We start from the raw sequence: 12,614 nt of genomic DNA, 5'->3' as shown, positions 1-12,614 counted from the left end.
AGTCTCGTAGGCATCTTTATGACCATCACTTTGAATTTTTTATTAGGCATATTCCTTATCTCCATTTCATTTAGTCCTTTTGCTGTGGTTCTTGTTCTTCCATTTGTGACATATTCCCATCTCCTCATTTTATCTCTCTGTGTTTGTTTCTATGTGTTAGGAAACTTAGCTACGTCTCCTGATCTTGAAAAATGTGGCCTTGTGAGTAAGATTTCCTGTGGTGCCCTATAGTGCAATGTTCCCTGTTCACCAGGCACATCAGAGGTGTCTCCTCTATGGGTTTTGTGTGCTCCACTCATATAGCTAAGCCTCATTTGCTTTCATCAGTGGCCCATTTTGCCTCTTGTGGGCTGGGTTGGTCCTGTGCTGTTAACAAGCTAGTCTGGGGATATTGTGGGCATGTAACTGGGCAGGCTCAGCAGTCAGACCAGGCACTGTCCTCAGCCCATTTGTCTGGGCTGTGATCCCACCAACTACAGCCAGCAGTCCTTGTCTTGTCCACTGAGAGGCTTTTGTTGGTAGGCGTGGCCTGCAGTTAGTCCATATGTTTGCCCCAGACCCTGTGCTAGGGCTGCACATGCACTGATCGGGAGATCACTCTCTCCACACCACCAGTGTGGCTGCTGGGACTGCAGATGTCCTGGTGTGTGTGGTCATTTTCCCTCTCCATAGGGCAGGAATCACTTTGCGGTGGTGCTGGTCCTTGCCAGGGCTGCATTCAGGACAGAAAGTGGAAGGAGTTGCTTTGGAGGGACTCCTGCTTGGTGGGGCAGTTTAGATCCAGAGGATCTGCAGAAGAATGGGAGAGGGGGCATGTGGTATTTGAAAGGTAGGTGGAGGGTGTTCATGCTTTTTCATGCAGACATCCCACTATTTAGGCTGGAGGTGGGGGAGAAATGGTGCCCATCAGTTTTTTTGTTCTTGAAGTCTCCTAAAGATCCCTGCTTCTTCAGCACACATTGAGGGATTAGTAATTTTCACTTATACCCCAGGTGCTTTACAAAGTGCTTCTTCTGTGCTGTATCTTGGTGGGGCCTCAGTTTTTCCTATCATCCTTTGGCTCTCCCAGGACTGAATCTACTAAATTTTACCCAGAGTTAAGCTCCACTGATTGTAAAAATTCATGATGTTAAGCCCTACTGGTTTTCTTTTTTTTTTTTTTTTTTAAGATTTTATTTATTTATTTGAGAGAGAAAGAATGAGAGACAGAGAACATGAGAGGGAGGAGGACCAGAGGGAGAAGCAGACTCCCTGCTGAGCAGGGAGCCTGATGCGGGACTCGATCCTGGGACTCCAGGATCACGACCTGAGCTGAAGGCAGTCGCTTGACCAGCTGAACCACCCAGGTGCCCCAAGCCCTACTGGTTTTCAAAGTCAAATGTTATGGGGACTGGTTTTCCCAATGCAGTTCCCGTGTCTGTGGTGTCTGGTGTGGGGTGTGCTCCTTTCTTTTCTCTGTGCTTGTGGTGTCCCTCCCATCTGTAGTTAGTCTCACTGAGACTTTGGTTCCAGACTGCATCCCCACCCCTCCTATCCTTTCCCATGTGTCCTCCTCTCTACGGTTAACCATTGAAAGTCTGTTCTGCCGATCTTTGGGTCGTTTTCTGTGTTCAGTGTACCTATGTGGCTGTTATGCAGGTTTGTCTATGGAACATACTGAATTTAGAATCCTCCTAATCCAGCATCTTCCAAGGATTGCAAGGTTTTTTCCTTCAGCACTTTAAACATACTGTGCCATTCCCTCATAGTCTACAAAATATCTGCTAAAAAATATACTGTTAGTCTTTTGGTGTTCCTTTAATTTTTTTTTTAATTGAAGTAAAGTTGACATAGAATGTTACATTAGTTTCAGGTGTACACCAGAGGGATGTGACAACTCTGTACATAATGCTATGCTCACAACAAGTGTATCCACCATCTCACCTTACAACATTATTAAAATGCCATTGACTACATGCCTTATTCTGTTGCTTTCATCCCCATGAGTTATTTATTACATAATTGAAAAGTTAAGGGTTCCCGTTTATGTAACAAATTGTTTTTCTCTTGCTGCTTTTAATATTTTTTTGGCCTTTAAATTTTGACATTTTAATTATACTATATCTTAGTGTGGGTCTCTTGGTATTCATCTTTTTTGAAATGCTCTGGGCATCTTAGATCTGGATGTCTGTTTCCTTCCCTAGGTTAGGGATGTTTTCAGCCTTTATTACTCAAGACAAGATTTTGGCCCTTTCTTCTTTTTCTGGGACCCTTATGAGTGTTAGCTCACTTAATGTTACCCATAAACCCCTCAAGATATTTTTACCTTTTCCCATTCTTTTTTCTTTTTCTGCTCTGATTGGATGAATTCCACTGCCTTGCCTTACAGTGGACTGATCCTTTTCTCTGTTTCATGCAACTTGCTGTTGAACTAGTGTATTTTTCAGTGAGGTTATTATATTCTTCAGTTCTGTGACTTTTGTTTGATTATTTTATTTCAAATCATTCTGAGCACCCAAGACATCAGTCTGAGGACTGGGAGAACAAACTACACAACTAGAGGGAGAAAAGAGGCCATATTGTGGAAGGTAGTTGGTACAGAGACATGATTTGGCAGAAAAGAATCACAGGTGCTGTGGAGGGGATCACAGAGAAAGGAGAGAGTAAGAACAGCTTGCAGAGGATTGCACAAGAAAAACACTTCCCTAGGGGCACCTGGGTGGCTCAGTCGTTAAGCGTCTGCCTTCAGCTCAGGTCATGATCCCGGGGTCCTGGGATCGAGCCCCGCATCGGGCTCCCTGCTCAGCAGGAAGCCTGCTTCTCCCTCTCCCACTCCTCCTGCTTGTGTTCCCTCTCTCACTGTGTCTCTGTCAAATAAGTAAATAAATAAAATCTTAAAAAAAAGAAAAGAAAAACACTTCCCTAAAACCACTGACGAGGTAAATGAGAGGGGCTGATTATCACAAGTTTTTACAAGCAGTGGAGCTCAAAGATGGAAGGTTTAGAAGTCCATGCCATCGCTGGGGTAGAGCCTGGCAGGCATGGAGCTGCTACTGTGGAGAAGGAGGGCAGAGGCCCTGGAGTGGACAGTGTGGTCTGAGGGTCCCCTGAGACACATTGGGAGAGATAGTTTCCCTTCTTCGAGTGCATTTGGGAGAAGTCCACTGCTTCTTAGGGGACAAAGGAGCTGGTAAGTGCCATTGAGCTGCTCTGTTCATTAGCAGAGGAGCAGAGACACCTGCTGAGAGGCAGCTAACCTGGATGCTGGCTTTTTGATGTGCTTTACCATAAATTCCAGGCCCCTGTGTGTTCATGCAACTGCCCTTCTGGGACAAACCAGCACTGGTCATGGTGGGGCGAGACCCACAGCGTGGGTCCATCGTGTGCTGGGTCCCTAAAATTTGGAGTTTTGAAACCCAGCAGGTGCACCTGAGATAAAACACAGGAGCTGTGCTGTTGGGTGGGCAGATGACTCAGACAGAGACAAAGGTGAAGACAGGGATTTGAGGAATGCCTGGCACTCACAAGGGGAGATTGGTCACTCTTATGTGAGGATTTCCTGAATGGCAGCAGGTGTGAACTTCCCTCTCTGGGGATGAGAGAACTGGTTAATGCCATTTTTACTCCTGCCCATCAGCATGGGCAGACTTCAGTGAGCATCACAGCACCCACAGTGGAGGCTCAAGCTGCTTACACCAAGCCGTGCCCCTGCTGTGTTCTTCAGGTGCTTTTTACTAGGGCAAGCGTGTCTGCAAGCCAGAGCAGTAATGGGCTCTTCCCCCAGCAGACTAGCACAAACCCTGCTGGATGCACCAATTCTACCGACCATAGAATGCTGCAAAGCTGCAGTTCTAGTGGAAACAGGATCTAAGCTCTTTTTTTTAAGGGGAGGGGGAGGGGGAGTGGGAGGGAGAGAATCTCAGCAGGGAGCTGAGCCCCATCATGGAGCTCAATCCCACAACCCTGAGATCATGACCTGAGCCAAAATCAAGATACAGATGCTTAACTGACTGAGCCACCCAGGTGTCCCAGGATCTAGCCTCTTTTAACAAGCAGACCAAAGCACACCTAGTTAAAACTCACCATGCACTGGCCAAGGTCAAAATGCTTCCCACCGCAGGCAAGGAGAAACTCTGCAGAGGACTGACCTGAGGGAAAGAGCAGCCAAAACACAGCAGCAGAGTGCATGCAGCATCCAACAGAGACACTTCCTGAAGCGTCAGGCCCTGGACAGTATATGACCTATTCTTAATATAGTCATTAAGAAGGAAAAAGAAACATAGCAGGCTTTCCTAACACACAGAAGACAGAGATCTAGACAAAATGCCAAGACAGAGGTAGTCATCCCAAAAGAAAGAATAAGAAAATATCACAGCCAAGGATCTAATCAAAATGGATGTAAGTAACATGTCTGAACTAGAATTTAAAACAACAGACATAGGTATACGAGCTGGACTTGAGAAAGGCATGGAATACACCAGGGAGTCTCTTACCACAGAGATAAAAGACCTAAAACTAGTCAGGCTGAAATAAAAAATGCTATAACTGAGATGTGGAACCGTCTGGAGGTAATAAAACACAAGGATGGGGCGCCTGGGTGGCTCAGTTGGTTAAGCGACTGCTTTCGGCTCATGTCATGATCCTGGAGTCCCTGCAACGAGTCCTGCATCGGGCTCCCTGCTCAGCGGGGGGTCTGCTTCTCCCTCTGACCCTCTTCCCTCTCGTGCTGTCTCTCATTCTCTCTCTCTCAAATAAATAAATAAAATCTTTAAAAAAAAAAACAAAACACAAGAATGGAAGAAACAGAGAAATGAATATGTGATACAGAAGATAAAATTATGGAAAAATAATGAGGCTGAAAAGAAGAGGGAAAGAAAAATATTGGATCATGAATGTAGACTAAGGGAACTCAGTGATTCCATAAAGCGTAATAACATTCATATCATAGGAGTCCCAGAAGAAGAAAAGAATGGGAAAGGGGCAGAAGGTTTATTTGAGCAAATTATAGCCAAAATTTTTCTAATCTGGGGAATAAAACAGATGTCAATCCAGGAGGCACAGAGAACTCCCATCAGAATCAACAAAAAGCAGGCCAACACCAAGACATATTGTAGTAAAATTTGCAAAATACAGGGATAAGGAAAAAATCCTGACAGCAGCAAGGGAAAAGAAATCCCTAACTTACAAGGGAAGACAAATAAGCCTGGAAGTAGACCTGTCCACAGAAACCTGGCAGGCCAGAAGAAAGTAGCATAATATATATTTTCAGTGTGCTGAATGGGAAAAACATGCAGCCAAGAATACTTTATGCAGCAAGGCTGTCATTCAGTATAGAAGGAGAGATAAAGAGTTTCCCAGACAAACAAAAACAAAAACACTTTAGACCAAAGGACACCTACAGACTGAAAGTGGGGGAATGGAGAACAATTTATCATGCTAATGGACACCAAAAATGGTGGCATAGGGGTGCCTGGGTGGCTCAGTTGTTAAACGTCTGCCTTCAGCTCAGGTCATGATCCCAGGGTCCTGGGATCGAGCCCCACATCGGGCTCCCTGCTCAGCGGGAAGCCTGCTTCTCCCTCTCCCACTCCTCCTGCTTGTGTTGCCTCTCTCACTGTGTCTCTCTCTGTCAAATAAATAAAATCTTAAAAAGAAAAAAAGGTGGCATACCCATACTTATAACAGACAAACTAGCTAATAAAGGGATCTATCCAACAAGAAGATCTAACAATTGTAAATATTTATGGTCCCAACTTGGGAGCACCCAAGTCTATAAAACAATAACAAACATAAAGGAGTTCACTGATAACACAATAATAGTAGGGGACTTTACAGCAATGGAAAGATCATCTAAGCAGAAAATCAAGGAAACAATGGCTTTGAATGACACACTGGACCAGAAGGACTTAACAGATATATTAAGAACATTTCATCCTAAAGCAGCAGAATACATTCTTTTTGAGTGCACATGGAACACTCTCCAGAATAAATCACATACTAGGTCACAAATCAGACCTCAACAAATACAAAAAGATTTAGATTATACCATGCATATTTTCTGGCCACAATATTATAAAACTTGGAGTTGATAGCAAGAAAAAATTTGGAAAGACCACAAATACATGTAGGTTAAAGAACATCCTACTAAAAAATGAATGGTTTGGGAAACCTGGGTGACTCAGTCGATTAAGCCTCTGCCTTCAGCTTAGGTCACGATCCCAGGATCCTGGGATCTAGCTTTGTGTCAGGCTCCTTGCTCAACTGGGGAGTCTGCTTCTCCGTCTCTCTCTGACCCTCCCCCTGCTTGTGCTCTCTCTCTCTCTCTCAAATAAATAAAATCTTTAAAAAAAAAAAAAGAATGAGTGGGTTAACCAAGAAATTAAAGAAGAATTAAAAAAATACACGGAAGCATATGAAAATGAAAATACGATAGTCCAAAACCTTGGGGATGCAGCAAAAGCAGTCCTAAGAGGGAAGTATACAGCAATACAGGCCTACCTCAAGAAGCAAGAAAAGTCTCAAATATACAACCTAACTTTACACCTAAAGGAGCTAGAAAAGGAAGAGCAAATAAAGCCTAAAGCCAGCAGCAGAAGAAATAATAAAAATTAGAGCCAAAATAAGTGATACAGAAACAGAAAAAACAGAACAGACCAATGAAACTAGGAGTTGGTTCTTTGAAAGAATGAAACTGTTAAACCTCTAGCCAGACTTATCAAAAACAAGAAACGACCCAAATAAATCAAATCACAAATGAAAGAGGAGAGATCACAACCAACACCGCAGAAATACAAACAATTATAAGAGAATATTATGAACAATTATATGCCAACAAATTGGGCAATCTGGAAGAAATGGATAAATTCTTTTTTTTTTTTTTTTTAAGATTTTATTTATTTGTTTGACAGAGAGAGCAAGAGAGCACAAGCTGGGGGAACAGTAGAGGGTGAGGGAGAAGCAGGCTCCCCACCAAGCAGGGAGCGCGATGCAGGGCTTGATCCCAGGACCCTGGGATCATGACCCGAGCCGGAAGGCAGACACTTAACCATCTGAGCCACCCAGGCACCCAGAAATGGATAAATTCTTAAAAACATGTAAACTATCAAAATTCAAACAGGAAGAAATAGAAAATTTTAAAAGACCGTAACCAGCAAAGAAATTGAATCAGTAATAAAAAATCTCCCAACAAACAAAAGTCCAGGGCCAGATGGCTTCCCAGGGGAATTCTACCAAACATTTAAAGAAGAGTTAATACTTATCCTCAAACTGTTCCAAAGAACAGAAATGGAAAGAAAACTTCCAAATTGCTTTTATGAAGCCAGTATTACTTTGATTCCAAAACCAGACAAAGACCCCACTAAAGGAGGGAATTACAGGCCAATATCTCTGATGAACATGGATACAAAAATTCTCAACAAGATACTAGCAAATAGTATCCAACAGTACATTAAAAGAATCATTCAACACAATCAAGTGGGATTTATTTCTGGGATGCAAGGGTGGCTCAATATTCACAAATCAATCAAGGTCATACACCACATTAATAAAAAAAAGGTAAGAGCCATACGATCCTCTCAATAGATGCAGAAAAAAGCACTTGATTAAGTATAGCATCCATTCTTGATAAAAACCCTCAACAAAGGGCGCCTGGGTGGCTCAGTTGGTTAAGCAACTGCCTTCGGCTCAGGTCATGATCCTGGAGTCCCGGGATCGAGTCCCGCATCGGGCTCCCTGCTCGGCAGGGAGTCTGCTTCTCCCGCTGACCCTCCCCCCTCTCATGCTCTCTCTATCTCATCCTCTCTCAAATAAATGAATAAAAAAAAAAAAAAAACCCTCAACAAAGTAGGGATAAAGGGAACATAACTCAACATCATAAAGGCCATGTACGAAATACCCACAGCTAATATCATCTTCAATGGGGAAAAAACAGAGCTTTTATTTTATGGTCAGGAACAAGACAGGAATGTCCACTCATCATTGTTATTTTAACATAGTACTGGAAGTCCTAGCCTCAGCAATCAGACAACAAAAAGAAAAGGCATCCAAATCTATGAAGAAGTAAACTTTCACTCTTTGCAGACAACATTGATACTCTGTAGAAAACCCAAGACTAAAGCAAAAAATTGCTAGAACTGATATATAAATTCAGTAAAGTCACAGGATACAAAATCAACATATAGAAATCTGTTGCATTTCTCTACACCCATAATTAAGCAGAAGAGAGAGAAATCAAGGAATTGATCCCAATTATAATTGCACCAAAAACCATAAGATACCTAGGAATAAACCTAACCAAGGAGGTAAAGGATCTGAATTCTGAAAACTATAGAACGCTTATGAAAGAAATTGAAGAGGACAAAAAGAAATGGAAAAACATTCTATGCTCAATGACTGGAAGAACAAATATTGTTAAAATGTCTATACTACCCAAAGCAATCTACACATTTAATGCAATCCCTATCAAAATGCCACCAGCATTTTTCACACAGCCAGAAAAAACAATCCTAAAATTTGTACATTAACACAAAATAATCTAAATAGCCAAAGCAATCTGGAAAAAGAAAAGCTGAAGGCATGACAATTCCAGACTTCAAGCTATATTACAAAGCTGTAGTGATTAAGACTGTATGGTACTGGCAGAAAAACAGACACATAGATCAATGAAACAGAATGGAAAACCCAGAAATGAACCCAAAACTATATAGTCAACTAATCTTCAAGAAAGCGGGAAAAAAATATCCAATGGAAAATAACAGTCTCTTCAACAGATGGTGTTGGGAAAACTGGACAGCAACATGCAGAAGAATGAACCAGACCACTTTCTTTCTTTCTTTCAAGATTTTATTTATTTATTTGACAGAGAGAGACATAACGAGAAAGAAAACACAAGCAGGGGCAGTGGGAGAGGGAGAAGCAGACTTCCCAACATGGGTCTAGATTCCAGGACCCTGGGATCATGACCTGAGCGGAAGGCAGACGCTTAATGACTGAGCCACCCAGGCGGCCTAGACCACTTTCTTACACCATACACAAAAATAAACTCAAAATGGATGAAAGCCCTAAATATGAAACAGGAAGCCATCAAAATCTTAGGGGAGAACACAGGCAGTAACCTCTTTGACCTTGGCTGTAGCAACTTCTTACTAGACATGTTACCAGAAGCAAGGGAAACAAAAGCAAAAATGACTATTGAGATTTCATCAAGATACAAAGCTTCAGAGCAAAGGAAACAACAAACCTAGAAGGCAACCTACGGAATGGGAGAAGATATTTGCAAATGACATATCTGATGGAGGGTTAGTGTCCAAAACATACAAAGAACTTATCAAACCAAACACCCATAAAACAATCCAGTTAAGAAATGGGCAGAAGACATGAATAGACATTTTTCTAAAGAAGACATTAAGATGGCTAACAGACACATGAAAAATGCTCAAGGTCATCATCATCAGGGAAATACAAATCAAACCACAGTGAGACCACCTCACACCTGTAAGAGTGCCTAAAATTAACAACACAGGAAAATAACAGAGGTTGGCAAGAATGCTAAGAAAGAGGAACCCTTTTGCACTGTTGGTGGGAATGCAAATTGGTGTAGTGACTCTGGAAAACAGTATCGTGTTCACTTCAGTAGCACATATACTAAAATTGGAAAAGAGTATGGAGGTTCCTCAAAAAGTAAAAATAGAACTAAGCTATGATCCAGCAACTACACTACTAGTTATTTACCCAAAGGGTACAAACATATTGATTCAAAGGGATGTGTGCACCCTGATGTTTATAACAGTATTATCAACAATAGCCAAATTATGGGAAGAGCCCAAATATTCATTGACTAATGAATGGATAAAGAAGGGGTGGCATAAAATGGAATATTACTCAGCCATAAGAAAAAAATGAAATCTTGCCATTTGCAATGACGTGGATGCAGCTAGAGTGCCTTATGCTAAGTGAAATAAGTCAGAGAAAGACAAATACCATATCATTTCACTCATATATGGAATTTAAGAAACAAAACGGATGAATATAGAAGAGGAAAAAAAGGGGGCCTCTGGGTGGCTAGGTTGGTCAAGTGTCTGCTTTCGGCTCAGGTCATGATCGCAGGGTCCTGGGATCTAGCCCTGTATCGGGCTCCCTGCTCTGCGGGAAGCCTGCTTCTCCCTCTCCCACTCCCCCTGTTGTTCCTGCTCTCGCTGTGTCTCTCTCTGTCAAATAAATAAATAAAATCTTTATTTAAAAAAAAAATAAGAGAGAAGCAAACAATAAGAGATTCTTAACTATACAGAGTGAACTGAGGGTTGATGTAGGAAGGTGGGCAGGGGGATGGGCTAAATGGGTGATGGGGATTAAGGAGGGCACTTGTTGTGATGAGCACGGGGTGTTATAGGTAAATGATGAACCACCGAATTCTACTCCTGAAACCATATTACACTATATGTTAACAAACCACAATATAAATAAAAAACTGATACAAAGAAATAAAGATTAAAATACTAGGCCAGTGAAAATCAAAAAAGAGGAAATTGAAAAATTGTCAAACCTTCAAGTGTCAATGTAGTCGAATAGAACAGTGAGCCAAACTGAAAGTAATAATGAAGGCTTTATTCCTTTCCTGTGCTACTGCAGGTAAGAAGCAAAGAAAAATGCTGGCTCTTCAATGTTCCATTTTTTATCATGGAATGGTACCAGGCATGGGCCAGTCAGATGATAGGCAGTGCTGGCAGTGGAAAATGTTTCACTGCTGAAGAGCTGGACAAAACACTCCTACCATTTTATGGACTTGGGGCTTGGGAGAAGGAAAAGGGGTAATGGCTAGGAGTAAAAAAGTACTGAGTCAGAAGGGAAAAAAGTTTTAGTCGAGGTCCCCTGATAAAGAAGTCTTGGTAGAGGCTCCACTGTATGGAGGCCTCTGAATGGAGGCAGTTGGGCTAGGAATGCTGAATGTGTATCAGCAATGTTGGCTCAGGGGTGGAATGAGGGTCTGAGTCCTTGATTGCAACTCCTTCCAGAGACTGCAATACACTGACCATGCAGCAAGTCTGTTGTGAGGAGGGCAGGTTTCCCCCACGAGGCCAGCTTGGTAAAGCCTGTGCAATTGCCTGTCATTGAACCTGAAGGAGCACGTATAACGTTTTGGCCTGGAACTAGACTCCAGTGGAATTTAATGTTAAAATAGTAACAGCATAAAGAAAGATGTATATAATGTCACAACAAATTAAAAAGATGTTATAAACCTCTTGGCACCAAGGAAAGATAAATATACAAAAGTATTAGAAATTTAGAAACCTGATTTTTTAAAAATGTACCTACAGGAGATATAGCATCAGTGACATCTAGAAATGGTATTGAATTGATACATATATGTATATATATACATACACACACGTGTATGTAAGTTCACATAACAGCTGACTCATATAAATTATTTCAGTTGCATTTCATTTGTGTTGCTAAGGAAGAAGAGCATCTGAGACAAAATTTGCAGAATTCCGAAGCTGGTTCTTATTCTGTGTTAGAGCACTAATTTTTTTTCATGCATTATCACACTTAAACTGTGATCAAGACAGAATTTTTTTTTATGTTGTTAATCACCATACATCATTAGTTTTTAATGTAGTGTTCCATGATTCATTGTTTGCGTATAACACCCAAGACAGAATTTTTTTAAGTAATCTCTGTGCCCAATATGGAGTTGAACTCATGACCCTGAGATCAAGAGTCACATGCTGTATCCACTGAACAGGCCAGGCACCCAAGACAGTATTTTTTAAAATACATTTAATATTTAGATTTACCCATAGATTTGTATTTTCTGATGCTTTCTTCTCCTTGTGTTTTCCTTCTATCTGAAGAATTCCCTATTAGTATTATTTTTGGTCTAGATTTAAGAGCTTTTGCTTTAAAGAATATTTTGTTTTCATTTTGAAGGATATTTTCACTGGGTATAGAATCCTAGGTTGGTAGATTTTTGTTTCACTTTATTATGTTAGTACTGAAAATTTGTCTTCTAGATATCTATCATTTTTCTTGGAAAGTCAGTCATCAACTAGTCTTGTTGCTCCTTAGAGGGGGAATGGTCTTTGTTCTCTGGCAACTTTTAAGATTTCTCTCTTTAAAAAAAAAAAAAAAAAAGATTTTTCTCTTTATCTTTCAACAGTTTTACAGTGCTCTTAAAACAGGAGATGATCATTGTGTTGGAGCTCTGTGATGGAGGAGGAAAGCAGTAAAACATGAGGTAAAAGTTAATGGTACAGATCATGTAGGGCTTTGCAGGATATGGTAAGGACTTTGGGTTTCACTGAATGCTGTGGAGATCTATGGAGTGTTTTAATCAGAAGAGTGACCTATGATCTGATATACAAGTTTTAAAAGGATAAATTTGAATTGCATTGGGAATGTCAGGAAGACCCATTAGTACACTACTGTAATAATGAAGATGAAGGATGATTATTTTTCTAAATCATAAACGAACAATGAAATGTACTCTCAAGCAACTGTTAAAATATTTTTTTCTTAGTCAATGTGCAGAATGATAGATTTCCTAACATTAAACCACTCTTGCATCCTTGGGATAAAACTAATCTGATAGCATATTTTTAATATGTTTATAAATTTAGTTTGCTAGTTTTTAGAAA

General features: G+C 41.0%; 1 long non-coding RNA gene across 1 annotated transcript in view; it reads left to right on the top strand.

Annotated features, from left to right (window-relative positions):
* Nucleotides 1-12,614, top strand: part of LOC123848253 (uncharacterized) — a 44,639-nt gene that overhangs the window by 22,770 nt on the left and 9,255 nt on the right. The window contains exon 2 of the long non-coding RNA XR_006791729.3: nucleotides 12,137-12,214. This is a non-coding gene — a long non-coding RNA (uncharacterized LOC123848253). The remainder of the gene's footprint in view (nucleotides 1-12,136; nucleotides 12,215-12,614) is intronic.

This window comes from Mirounga angustirostris, unplaced genomic scaffold (assembly GCF_029215605.1).
Source record: "Mirounga angustirostris isolate CCGP_5_RB_7025 unplaced genomic scaffold, mMirAng1.0.hap1 SCAF_2, whole genome shotgun sequence".
NCBI classification, from domain to species: Eukaryota; Metazoa; Chordata; class Mammalia; order Carnivora; family Phocidae; genus Mirounga; species Mirounga angustirostris.
Note: the sequence above shows the minus strand (reverse complement) of the source record. Positions and strands in the feature narration are given on the sequence as shown.